Here is a 14,350-nt window from a genome sequence, read left to right on the forward strand (position 1 = left end):
GCCACCTGGCCATGAAATACCCAGTTAGCACTGTGTGAGGCACAATGGCCCAGGTAAGCTTGGAGGAGTCCCAGGCCTCGCTCAAGGCCCACCACAAGTGCCAGTTTTCATTCAGGCTCTAAAAGGTGCATCACTTATTGGGCTCAAGCCTTGGCCCAGTGCTCTACACATACGCAGGTTTAGAAAGGAGATCTCAGAATTTTCAATCAAAGAACGGTTACATGATTATTCTCCCATTTTAATTTGCTGCCCACTTTAATACACCCTCATGGCGAAAATTAGACACCAGATTATCGTTTCTAAATCTCCCTCTTGGTTCTTTGTGGTTGTTAGTGTGCCTGACGGGGAAGCACACAAAGAGATGCAGTGTTAGTGGGTTATCTGTCTCGGTTATCCATTCCTCCTCCTGTGTGGTGTCACCGGACTCAGCCACACGTGTTGCAGTGCTCATGCACCGCAGTAGGGTATAGGTGAGTTCTCCAGGGCCATCCCACTAAGAACTGCCTGCATTAGTTACTGTCTGTGGGGGCAACTACATACATATAACCTTCAGCTCAAGCTCTGAGAGCATATTTTCTAGAACGTAACAAAGGCTTCAGTTAAAGATTGAACCCCCAAAGATAGGCCCACAAGCTCCTCAAAGATGCATGATTGGGGCATGATAAGCCCTTCAAAGCTGCAGCTCGGAGCACATGGAGTGAAAGCAGAGAGACGGGTAGGTGTGCATGAAAAGAACAGACTGATTTTGCATGTGGTCCCGCCTACCTGCACTGCTCCTCTCCTTTGCTTGGCTTGGTGAAATCAACTGGACTTGAGAGACACAGTGTGCCGCCCTCTCACAGAGACCCACTCCAGGTTCGAACTATAGTCCTGGGGTCAAAGTGACACACATCGGATCTCATGCAACGGAGATCCAGATAAATCCCTCAATATCTAGTTTAGTAATATTGTACGCACTGCACACACCCTGACAGCCAAGAGGAGGGGTAGTCAAAGCGGGTGTACAGAGACCCGCAGACACCCGTCAAGATGGGCGGTCGAGGTGGGTGCACAGAAACCCTCAAGCACCCGAAAGGATGGGCAGTCAAGGCAGGAGGTACAGAGACCATCAGACACCCAATAGGATGGGCGGGTGTACAGAGACCCGCAGACACCAGACAGGATGGGAGGCAGGGTGTACAGAGTCCCGCAAACACCCGACACAATGGGATGTCAAGGCGGGTGTACATAGACCTGCTGACACACCACAGGATGGGCTGTTGAGATAGGTGTACAGAGTCCTGCAGACACCAGACAGGATGGGCGGCCGAGGCAGGGTGTACAGAGACCCGCAGACACCAGACAGGATGGGCAGTTGAAGCAGGCATACAGAGACCCACAGACACCCGACAGGATGGGCGGTCAAGGCAGGTGTACATAGACCTGCTGACACACGACAGGCCGAGGCAGGGTGTAGAGACCCGCAGACATCTTACAGGTTGGGCGGATGTACAGAGACCCACAGACACCCAACAGGATGTGCTGTCAAAACAGGGTGTACAGAGTCCTGCAGACACCCGACAGGATGGCTGGGTGTACAGAGACCCGCCACTAGGGCCGGACTGGGAACGCAACCAGCCCTGCCAATTATGTTGGACCGGTCCCAGGGTGCGAGGGCGGGGAGAGAGGAGAAGGGGCTGCTGGCATGAAACACTGCTGCTGCGCTTTTGTTACAGGGGGACGATATTGCAGCACTGCTGCAAAACCGCCCCACAAAAAAAATCCGCCGGTCCAAAACTACCCCCCCTTCTGGCCCATCAGGAAAACGTCCAGTGCCCACTATGACAAGTCCAGGCCTGCCTGTGACACCCGACAGCATGGGCGGTCGAGGCGGACGCAGTACAGGGACCCACAGACCCTCGACAGGATGGGAGGTGGGTGTGCAGAGACCCACAGACACAAGACATGATGGGCCGGTGAGGCAGGTGTACAGAGACCCGCAGACACCCGACAGGATGATCGAGGCGGGTGTACAGAGACCCGACAGAGACCCACAGACACCCAACAGGATGGGTGGTCAAGACGGGTGTACAGAGACCCCACAGACACCCAACAGGATGGGCAGTCGAGGCGAGTGTATAGAAACGTGTAGGACACCCAACAGGATGAGCGGTCGAGGAGGGTGTACAGAGACCCACAGACACCGGACAAGATGGTTGGTCGAGGCGGGTGTAGAGAGACCAGACAGAGACTCACAGACACCCGACAGGATGGGTGGTCGAGGAGAGTGCATGAAGACCCACAGACACCCAACAGGATGGGTGGTCGAGGCGAGTGTATAGAGACCCACAGACACCCAACAGGATGGGTAGTCGAGGCAATACCCTGCGCTTTAAAATTTAAAAAAAAAAAAAAAAATACAAATAAAAAAAGGATGTGGTCCGTCGGCTACGCTGCCGACTTTGGTGCTGGAAACCCGAGTTCGAGCCTCGAGGTCGCGTCCACATCCTGTGATTCTGAGCAAATCACAATCTCCCCGTGCCTGAATCTGTAATGTAAATATGGTGCTCATCTAAAGCGCTCCAATACCTTCGGGTCGAGTTCGCGCTATATAAATATGCAAAAAAAAAAAAAGTGTATAGAGACCTGCAGGACACCAGACAGGATGGGCAGTCAAGACGGGAGTACAAAGACCGATAGACACCCGACAGGATGGGCGGTCAAGACGGGTGTACAGAGACCCACAGACACCCGACAGGATGGGTGGTCGAGGCGAGTGTATAGAGGCCCACAGACACCCAACAGAATGGGCAGTCGAGGCGAGTTTATAGAAACGTGCAGGACACGCAACAGGATGGGCGGTCGAGGTGGGTGTACAGAGATCCACAGACACCCAACAGGACGGGCCGTTGAGGCAGGTGTACAGAGACCCGCAGAAACCTGACAGGATGATCGGTCGAGGCGGGTGTATAGATGTCCTAGCTCTGGGACGCTCCCGCGCCGCACGGCCACCAGCTGCTGCGTGTGCCTCCACCTTCCTCTGTGCCTCGCTGCCCGACTGCCGCCTCGTGACCACGCCCCCTCCTTCGAGCGGCGTGGTCCGTGATCGGCGCTCCTCTCCCTGTGCCCCTGGTCTTTTTTGCTGTGCGTATTTGTTTATTGGCTCTCTCTGTGTTTATTTGTAAAATTGTACTGGTATTGTTTTGATTGCTGTTTCCCCCGCTGTATTGCCTGTCTCTCCCTGCCTGTCACCGCCCTCCGTCTTCCCTCCCCGCCACCACCGCCGACCCCGCCCCTTTTTTCCTTCTGTTCCCTCCCCGCTCCCGCCTCCCAGCTGCTCCGCCCACCCGCGCACTTGGCCATATATGGCGACCGTGCGACGCAGGTGAGTGTGTCCTAGCTCTGGGACACTCCCGCGCCGCTCGGCCACCAGCTGCTGCGTGTGCCTCCACCTTCCTCTGTGCCTCGCTGCCCGACTGCCACCTCGTGACCACGCCCCCTCCTTCGAGCGGCGTGGTCCGTGATCGGCGCTCCTCTCCCTGTGCCCCTGGTCTTTTTTGCTGTGCGTATTTTTTTATTGGCTCTCTCTGTGTTTATTTGTAAAATTGTACTGGTATTGTTTTGATTGCTGTTTCCCCCGCTGTATTGCCTGTCTCTCCCTGCCTGTCACCGCCCTCCGTCTTCCCTCCCCGCTCCCCGCTTCCCGCCACCACCGCCGACCCCGCCCCTTTTTTCCTTCTGTTCCCTCCCCGCTCCCGCCTCCCAGCTGCTCCGCCCACCCGCGCACTTGGCTATATATGGCGACCGTGCGACGCAGGTGAGTGTGTCCTAGCTCTGGGACACTCCCGCGCCGCACGGCCACCAGCTGCTGCGTGTGCCTCCACCTTCCTCTGTGCCTCGCTGCCCGACTGCCGCCTCGTGACCACGCCCCCTCCTTCGAGCGGCGTGGTCCGTGATCGGCGCTCCTCTCCCTGTGCCCCTGGTCTTTTTTGCTGTGCGTATTTGTTTATTGGCTCTCTCTCTGTTTATTTGTAAAATTGTACTGGTATTGTTTTGATTGCTGTTTCCCCCGCTGTATTGCCTGTCTCTCCCTGCCTGTCACCGCCCTCCGTCTTCCCTCCCCGCTCCCCGCCACCACCGCCGACCCCGCCCCTTTTTTCCTTCTGTTCCCTCCCCGCTCCCGCCTCCCAGCTGCTCCGCCCACCCGCGCACTTGGCCATATATGGCGACCGTGCGAACGCGCAGCGGTCACGCGCAGCGGTCACGCGCAGCGGGCGCGCCGATTGTGCGCCGAAGGCGCGCCAAAGGCAAGCCCGTCTACGCCCGTCCGCGCCTGGACCGCGCCCAGTGCCAGGACCCCTGGCCCTCGAGAACCCCGATCGACCCGCCTGACGTACACCGCCGCCACCCTCATCGCACTCAACACCGGCAGGACCCAGGGATGCTACCGAGCTACTCCGAAGCACACCCACGGACCCTTCAGCTGCCTCGCCTGCAAGTTCACCTGCATCCGGACCTGCCCGGCACCAGCACCTGCCAAGCCGAACACCAGCAGCAACCACCTCAAGTGTATCCTGCTCAACACCCGCTCCGTCCACAGACACGCCATCGAACTCTGGAACCTCCTAGACGCCACAGCCCCTGACGTTGCCTTCATCACGGAGACCTGGATGAACGCCTCCTCAGCGCCCGACATCGCCATCGCCATCCCAGAAGGCTACAAGATCACCCGGAGGGACCGCAACGCCAACCAGGTGGGAGGAGGCATCGCCATCATCCACAAGAACACCATCCGCATCACGACCAGCACTGACAACACCCCACCCTCCGCCGAACACCTGCATTTCCAGATTCACACCGACCCGAAGACCACCCTCAGAGGCACCTTGATCTACCGACCTCCGGGACCACGCACTCAATTCAGCGAGGACATCGCCGACTTCGTCGACCCGCACGCCCTCCCCTCCGCTGACTACATCCTCCTGGGGGACTTCAACTTCCACCTGGAGAACAACAACGACTGCAATACCAGCACCCTGCTCGCCAACCTCGCCAACCTTGGACTCAAGCAGCTGGTATCCACACCCACCCACCTCGCCGGACACACACTCGACGCCATCTTCTCATCCAGCAAAGACATCGCCTTCAGCCACGCCACAGAACTCCACTGGACGGACCACAGATGCATCCACTTCACCTTCAGTAGAACGACGATCCACCACCACCAGCAACAGGTTGCCCGAAGAAGCTGGAACAAGATCACAGCCGACCAGCTCGCCGCTTCCCTGAGCCAGCACCCTCCGGCCAGCTCAGCGAACCCCAGCCAGGCCGCCGACAACCTCTCGAAGTGGATCAGCAAATGCGCAGACGAACTCGCCCCTCTGAGGATCCCGCCCAGCACACCCGGCAATAAGAGAGCCCCATGGTTCACCGACGAACTCAAGAGCTCCAAGAAGAACTGCCGAGCCCTCGAGAAAGCCTGGAGAAAGGAACCCACGCCGGACAACAGGACCACCCTCAAGCTCGCCACCCGGAAACGCCACCAATTGATCCGCACCGCCAAGAAAACTGCATTCAAGGACCGGCTGGACAACAACGCACACAACTGCAAGGAACTCTTCAACATCGTGAAAGAGCTCTCCAACCCCAACGCCGGAAACAACGACATCACCCCATCGCAAGACCTCTGCAACTCCCTCGCCTCCTACTTCCACAACAAGATCACGGACATACACAACAGCTTCAGCACTCAACCGACGCACGCCACGACCGCAGCAACGCCACCCACCACCACCCTCCGCGCCTGGACCCCGGTCAACACCGAAGACACCGTCCACATGATGAACTCCGTCCACTCCGGATCTCCGACCGACCCCTGCCCTCACCACGTCTTCAACAAAGCCGACGCTGTCATCGCACCCCACCTGCGGGACATCATCAACACCTCATTCGACACCGCCACCTTCCCCGAGAGCTGGAAGCACGCCGAACTCAGCGCTCTACTCAAGAAACCTACAGCAGACCCCACCGAACTCAAGAATTACCGCCCCATCTCTCTACTCCCGTTTCCAGCCAAAGTCATCGAAAAGACCGTCAACAAACAGCTGGCCGCCTTCCTCGAGACGAACGGATCCCTCGAGCCATCGCAGTCCGGATTCCGTGCCAACCACAGCACCGAGACCGCCCTCATCGCCGCCACTGACAACATCCGAGCCCTGATGGACAACGGAGAAACAGCGGCCCTCATCCTCCTAGACCTCTCCGCGGCCTTCGACACGGTCTGCCACCGCACCCTAGTGCAGCGCCTCAGCAACGTCGGAATCCAGGAGAAGGCACTGGAATGGATCGTCTCCTTCCTCGACGGAAGAACACAAAGAGTCCGCCTACCACCGTACAAGTCAGAGGCCACCGAAGTCATCTGCGGCGTCCCTCAAGGATCCTCGCTGAGCCCTACTCTCTTCAACGTCTACATGAGCCCCCTCGCGGCCATCGCACGCCAACACAACCTCAACATAATCTCCTACGCCGACGACACCCAGCTGATCCTCTCCCTGACTAACGACCCCGCCGCCGCCAGAGCCAACCTGCACGAAGGGATGAGAGAGGTAGCCGAGTGGATGACGACAAGCCGCCTGAAACTGAACTCAGATAAGACGGAGGTCCTCATCCTGGGCTCCTCGCCCTCCGCCTGGGACGACTCCTGGTGGCCCCCCGCCCTGGGCACCGCACCCAAACCGACGGACCACGCACGCAACCTGGGTTTCATCCTGGACTCCTCCCTCTCCATGACCAGGCAAGTCAACGCCGTCTCCTCGTCGTGCTTCAACATCCTGCGCATGCTTCGGAAGATCTTCTGGTGGATCCCCACAGAGACCAGGAAGACCGTCACCCAGGCCCTCGTCACCAGCCGACTGGACTACGGCAGCGCACTCTACGCCGGAACCACCGCCAAGATCCAGAAGAGACTCCAGTGCATCCAGAACGCCTCAGCCAGACTCATCCTCGACATCCCACGACACAGCCACATCTCCGGACACCTAAGAGACCTGCACTGGCTCCCGGTCAACAAGAGAATCACCTTCCGCCTCCTTACCCACGCACACAAAGCTCTCCATGATCAAGGCCCGAGCTACCTCAACAACTGCATCAACTTCTACGCTCCCAAACGCCACCTCCGATCTGCCAGCCACGCCCTCGCCGCCGTCCCACGCATCCGCAGAGCCACTACAGGAGGAAGGTCCTTCTCCTACCTGGCCGCCAAGACCTGGAACTCCCTCCCGGCCGACCTGCGCCTGACCCAAGACCGCCCCTCCTTCAGGAAGAAGCTCAAGACCTGGCTGTTCGAGCAGTAGCGGCACCCCCCCCCCCCCCCCCCCCCCCCAGCGCCTTGAGACCCTACGGGTAGGTAGTGCGCTCTATAAATGTCTTGATTGATTGATTGATTGACAGAGACCCAAAGACACCGGACAGGATGGGTAGTCGAGGCAGGAGTACAGAGACCCTGAGACACCCAACAGGATGGGTGGTCGAGGCGAGTGTATAAAGACACACAGACACCCAACAGGATGGGTAGTCGAGGCGACTGTATAGAGACCTGCAGGACACCCAACAGGATGGGCGGTCAAGATGGGTGTACAGAGAGAGACCCAAAGACACCAGACAGGATGGGCAGTCGAGATGGGAGTACAGACACCTGACAGGATGGCTGGTCGAGGCGAGTGTATAGAGACCCACAGACACCCAACAGGATGGGTAGTAGAGGCGAGTGTATAGAGACCCACAGACACCCAACAGGATGGGCAGTCGAGGCTAGTGTATAGAAACGTGCAGGACACCAGACAGGCTGGGCGGCCGAGGCAGGGTGTTCAGAGACCCACAGACACAAGACAGGATGGGCCGTTGAGGCAGGTGTACAGAATCCTGCAGACACCCAACAGGATGGATGGTCGAGGCAGGAGTACAGAGACCTAGACACCCGACAGGATGGGTGGTCGAGGAGAGTGTATACAGACCCACAGACAACCAATAGGATAGGTAGTCGAGGCGAGTGTATAGAAACGTGCAGGACACCCGACAGGATGGGTGGTCGAGGCGGGTGAACAGAGACCCGCAGACACCCGACAGGATGGTCGGTCGAGGCGTGTTTAGAGAGACCCGACAGAGACCTACAGACACCAAACAGGATGGGTGGTCGAGGCGAGTGTATAGAGACCCACAGACACCCAACAGGATGTGCTGTCAAAACAGGGTGGATAGAGTCCTGCAGACACCCAACAGGATGGCTGGGTGTACAGAGACCCGGCACTAGGGCCGGACTGGGAACGCAACTAGCCCTGCCAATTATGTTGGACCGGTCCCAGGGGGAGAGGGAAGGGAGGAGAGGGGGCTGCTGGCAAGAAACACTGCTGCTGCGCTTTTGTTACAGGGGGCCGATATCGCAGCACTGCTGCAAAACCGCCCCACAAAACAAATACGCCGGTCCAAAACCACCACCTCTTCTGACCCATCAGGAAAACGTCCAGTGCCCACTACGACCAGTCCAGGCCTGCCTGTGACACCAGACAGGATGGGCGGTCGAGGCGGATGCAGTACAGGGACCCGCAGACCCTCGACAGGATGGGAGGTGGGTGTGCAGAGACCCACAGACACAAGACAGGATGGGCCTGTGAGGCTGGTGTACAGAGACCCGCAGACACCCAAAAGGATGGATGGTCGAGACAGGAGTACAGAGACCCACAGACACCCAACTGGATGGATGGTCGAAGCTAGTGTACAAAGACTCGACTGAGACCCACAGACACCCGACAGGATGGGTGGTCGAGGAGAGTGTATAAAGACCCACTGTGAGAAAGTGCCATCTTTCTTGCATGGTATGCCCCCACTTTTTGCTGAACTGCTGATGTAGTTTGACGGAGTGTGCCCTGGGCTCCTGCCAATCAGGTGCCCAGGGCCTGTGTTCCTTCCCTAAAACTGTATTGAAGCCTAAACCCAATTGGCATCTCTGGCCACATGTCGCCCCTGGTAAATAGTACCATAGGTACCCAGGGCACTGTGACCAGAGAAGGCCCCTAAGGGCTGCAGCACTTATTGTGCCACCCTTAGGTACCCTGTACCCTGACACACACACACACTGCCTTTGCAGGCTGTGTCTTGGCACAGGACAAAACAAAGAGTCGACATCGCACACATCCCTGCCCTGGTATACCTCAGTCACCCCTCTAGCTGAGTGCCCTAAGCCAGTGGTGTGGGTACAGGTGCATGAGCCCTGTACCCCTACAGTACCCAGGTCCATCCCTGGGCACTGTAAGTGCAGTGCTGCCATTAAGAGTATATGGTGCTGGGAGGTCGTCATCACAAACTCGACAGCACCATGATGGCTACACTGAAGACTGGAAAGTTTGGTATCAAACTTTTCAGCACTTTAAACCCACACTGATGCCAGTGTGGATTTAATGTAAAATGCACGACAGAGGGCATCTTAGAGATGCCCCCTGAAACTAACCAACAATCAGCGTCCTGACTGAGAGGCTGCCTAGGCTGCCACCCAGCAGACATGTTGCTGGACCCCTGGGTTGCTGGACCCCTGGGTAGAGAGCCATCCGCTCGCGTGGGCCTGCAACAATGCACATCCTGGACAAGGTGCTAGGCCTCCTTCCCCAGGATGGGCAGGGGAAGCTTCAAAGGCATGCCGCCTTGGTGACCTTCTCCAGGCCACTTGCTGTACTCAGCAACTGGCCCCCACCGGTTCTTACCCCCACTCTGGCGGAAAGATCGGCGGGAAAACCCAAGTGAGGAAAGGGGGTGTGCCAGCCTCTGCCAACCCCACCTCTCAGGTTGGGGAGGCGAGGTGAAGCACAACTCCGGGCTCTCGCCATCTTGAGGATGGGGAGCCCTACCCAATCAGGACTAGGCTCCTGCCCCCCTCCCACTGGAGAGTGGCTAGGGGGTGTACCCACCCCAGGGAAGGGACCCATTGGTCCCTGACCTTTACCCACCTGTAACGCCCCTAAATGTAGTATTTAGGGGCACCCTGAACCTTCCTTCCTCAGATCCCGATTCTGAAACAGTAAGAACAAGAAGAAAGAAGACCTGCCGTGCAGCTGCTAACAAGAGGACGACACCAACTGACTTGGCCCCATCCCTACAGGCCTGTCGACCCTCAAACCTGCTCCTGCTAAATCCCGGCGTCTCCTGTGGTCAGCAACCTCGAAAACCCCGGAGGACCTGACTTCCTTGCTCATCCAAAGACTGGGACTCCCACGAGCAGTGGTTCTGCTCAAACAGCAACAACCCCTGGTGCCAGCCAGGAACCGTGAATTCAGCACACTCTGCACCCGCCGAGCCCGGCCTGTGCCTGAGTGACCAAAGACCACAAGGACGTCCCCCGGCGACTGTGACCAAGAATCCAGCACCCCTCGACCCTCCTGACAACACCTGCAGCCGCAACTCCAGGGACCCCCCCCCCCCCAAACCGCGACCAGCAGAGGGTAAGATTTCCCGACCCCAAAAGACACCCCTGCACCCGGCGCCCTGCGGCCCCCTGTGCCCAACTCCTGGGTGCCTACCTAACCTACAGCTTCCCAATTTACCTCTCGAAGTGGTGGTCGCACCTGAAGAATCTCTGTCCCCGACCTCCAGCCTTTGTTCATCTTGCAGCTTCTCCATTGAAATACATTGAGCGCCCGACGGCTCAAAAGCACCCTGCACCCAGCCGCCAGAGTGCCCCTGGAAGTGCAGCATCTGTCCTATTCTACTTCCCCACTTGCCCTGTGTAAGTGACGCTCAGCTCCCACAGCCGCGTGGCCTGCCTGCTAGCCGCCACTAACCAAAGGCCCCCTGCCTGCCACAGGCTAACATTGGGCCTACTCTCTCTGCACCCGGCTGCCCCTGTGCTGCTGAGGGTGTAACAACTGTACCTACCTGACCCTGGGAGACCCCTGAGTCTATGCCCAGAACCTTAACTCTGCCAGTCGAGTACTTACCTGAAAGCCGATAACCTACATTTTCTCCATAGGGTAACATTGACTGGTTTCACTTGGAAATTCTTCTAAGTGTTGAGTTTTGAAACTTTAAAATATTCACTAAAAATCACCCGATCAACGAAAACTAAATTACTCACCTGTTATCAGGAGATATCCCAGTGCTGGATCTACGTGCCCAGCACTGACCCTGTAAAGTAATTACAACTGTGATTTTCCGATAACCAAACTTTCCTCCATAGGATAACATTGCCTGGTTTTTGCCAGAAATTCTTCTGTCGATTTTTGAAACATACAAATATTCCATAAAAATCGCTTGTGTAACAAAAACGATTTCTTTCAACTGTTTACAGGAGATGCACCAGGGCTGAATGCAGGATCCAACCCTGAGTAAAAAAAAAAACCTATGCAAAGTAATTGATATTGCATTTACTTAAAAATTCCCATTGAGCTCAATGTTATAATTGTATTTAACTTGTGTTGCCTATTGCAAAAACTGTTACTATTGCATTTAAAAATCTATTGCTTATTGAAAGTATTCAACTAGAGCATTTCATTCTGAGAAACTTTTTTGATACCTCCTTGTAGTTCTGGGGACTGTTGGACTCTGTACACACTATACCTTACCATGGTGCAGTATATACAGAGCCACTTTCTAACACCCACAGACACCCAACAGGATGGGCGGTCGAGGCGAGTGTACAGAAACGTGCAGGACACCTGACAGGATGGGCAGTCGAGGCGAGTGTACAGAAACGTGCAGGACACCTGACAGGATGGGCAGTCGAGGCGAGTGTACAGAAACGTGCAGGGCACCTGACAGGATGGGCGGTCGAGGTGGGTGTATAGTGACCCACAGACACCCATCAGGATGGGCGGTCGAGGAGAGTGTAAAGAGACCCACAGACACCCATCAGGATGGGCGGTCGAGGTGGGTGTATAGTGACCCACAGACACCCATCAGGATGGGCAGTCGAGGAGAGTGTACAGAAACGTGCAGGACACCTGACAGGATGGGCGGTCGAGGTGGGTGTATAGTGACCCACAGACACCCATCAGGATGGGCAGTCGAGGAGAGTGTACAGAAACGTGCAGGACACCTGACAGGATGGGCGGTCGAGGTGGGTGTATAGTGACCCGCAGACACCCATCAGGATGGGCCGTCGAGGAGAGTGTAAAGAGACCCACAGACCTGATGAAATCCCACAGACAAGACCAGACTACTGATGGCATGAAACAGGTCAACGAGGAAGACAAAAAGGGTTTGCAAGGTGACAAGATTAAAGCGTGGTGGTAAATGCCAGGGGTGGGTAGGCAGGGGACAGGCACGTCCAGCACCAGGTATGTTTTGCTGTACACAAAGATGAGTCGACCGCTGGGATGCTGGGAGGTTGAAACATGATGCTGTTGAACTAAAAGCTCTACACACGGAGGGCCACTTTCCATGTATCGCGACAGCTGCAGGGCGAGGAGCAGGCCCCACGATGAAGCATTCACTCCACGTGGAGTGAGTGCGCGTCTAGAGAGAGGGGCCTCAGTGGAAGACTGAAACAGCTGGAAGATGCCTTCTCTGGGCCACTGTAGTCTGACACCCCTTGTCAGGCTGGTTTTAGGTATGGAGTAGGAGGGTGACAACAGACCACATCATTAGGCTTCACTCCTTTGTTTATAACACCTTCTCTAAGGCTTGAACACCCAAAGACCCAGGCAGAAGCCCTCATATTCAGCCATATTACTCCCATCGGGACACAACAATACGAGTGCACAGGCCAGAGTAATCCGTAATCACAGCACGTTCTGCTGCAGCTCACACGTGTGGTCAGTTTCCAGCCATGCGCCGTGATTGTCGAATAGGCCCACACTGTCAGAGATGGGGATGGCTTCTCGGAGCAGGGAGGTGACTCACAGACCGGATGTACTCACATCGGGCGCTGCAGCCAAGGCCACCCCCCCCCTGCACTGGTGCCAGCCCCTGCCCCCATGACTCCCCGGACCGAGCCCTCGGGAGGACGGGGTAAATGTGGGGGGTGACCTCACCGGCTGTGACAGGCACGAGATCAGAGGCAGGGACAGTAGTGATTACAGGGGGGAAGTAAACAGAGATAACGAGAGAGACAGCAAAACAGAGAGAAGGCAAGAGGGGTACTGTAAGGAAGAAGCAGAAGAGAGGAGCTCAGTGGACAACAAGAGCACGAGAAAAGAGAACGGGGGGGGCGGGGGGGGGGGGGGGCTGAGGAAAAGAACTGACCCGGAGTGTACGGAGAGAGGCCACGAGAGGCAGGTGGGGCAGGAACTGGAGGGAGGCCGAAGCAAGAGACTGCAGGAGAAACACTGACAGGAGAGCAGAGACTGGAAGAGAGACCCCCACCCAAGGAGGCTGTAAAACGGCCCAGACGAGCAGCTCGAGGCGGCGGCGGCACCGACACGGATATAAAGGAGGCCTGCAGCTGCCAGGTGATGGCAGAGAGGCGGGCAGGTATGTGCCAGATCATCTCGGCACGCCGGGGCATGCCCATGGCCACAGTGGCATGGGCCGCCAGCATTGGGGCAAGCAGGAACTCCTGGAGCCGGCACTAGCTGTGTGGTGACAGACATAGCGCCAACTGGTCTCCCGATGGCATCCAAGCACTTAACTACTAGTGCCGCTATACCGGTACGATGCCGCCCACATGTGACTCCGTGTCGCCCATTCGTCCAAGTTTCTGATCTGTGCTGACAGTCATTAAGCACTTAAAGAACAGAGGACACACCACGTTTACCATCTCTGGAATGATGAAAGCCTGAGTCGGTCCTGGTAGATGAAAATCTGTGACCTGCGGCGGTGCCATGAGTCTGTCTGTCTCTCTTTTTCTCTCTCATGCTCTATTCCTCCCTTCTGTCCTCTCACATACATGAACACACATTTCTCTACCACAAGCACTGAACCCACCAAGTTAGCTCTTTCAACAGTCACTGCCAGCTTTGCCAGCCTCTCGGCACTCTTCCTGGCTCAGGGAGGCTGCGCGTCTGTCATCACCACAGCGGAGCCTCACAGCTGTTGGGGCACCAGTGTACACTTACAAATGACCAGAGGTGACCACAGGCTGACACCTAGGCATACATTCAGGGAGGGTGCAAGACCCCTCCCGTTCCCGGACACGAGGCCTGTCCTTTGAAGCGGACGCAGCCGGCCAGAGGGCTAACCTCGGCGAGGCCAGGCTGCTCCACTCTGGCCGTCTCTGGTCCTCTCCAGGACGCCGGGAAGATGCGAAGCTACAGGGGCAGTGTGTACAAGCGCCTCGAGGCAGCTTCGAGTCGTCCCTCTGGGACTTGGGCATCTACTCATTCATTAGCCAAACAGAGCAGTTGGAATTCAGGAGGGTGGCGAGGAGCCGATGGGAAGGGCGAGCTTC

The 14,350-nt window shown here is 56.9% G+C and overlaps 1 protein-coding gene across 4 annotated transcripts in view; it reads right to left on the minus strand.

The window, feature by feature from the left end:
• Positions 1-14,350, minus strand: part of SRPK3 (SRSF protein kinase 3) — a 192,186-nt gene that overhangs the window by 148,163 nt on the left and 29,673 nt on the right. The window lies entirely within an intron of this gene.

The sequence above is a fragment of the Triturus cristatus genome, chromosome 10 (assembly GCF_964204655.1).
Source record: "Triturus cristatus chromosome 10, aTriCri1.1, whole genome shotgun sequence".
NCBI lineage: Eukaryota > Metazoa > Chordata > Amphibia > Caudata > Salamandridae > Triturus > Triturus cristatus.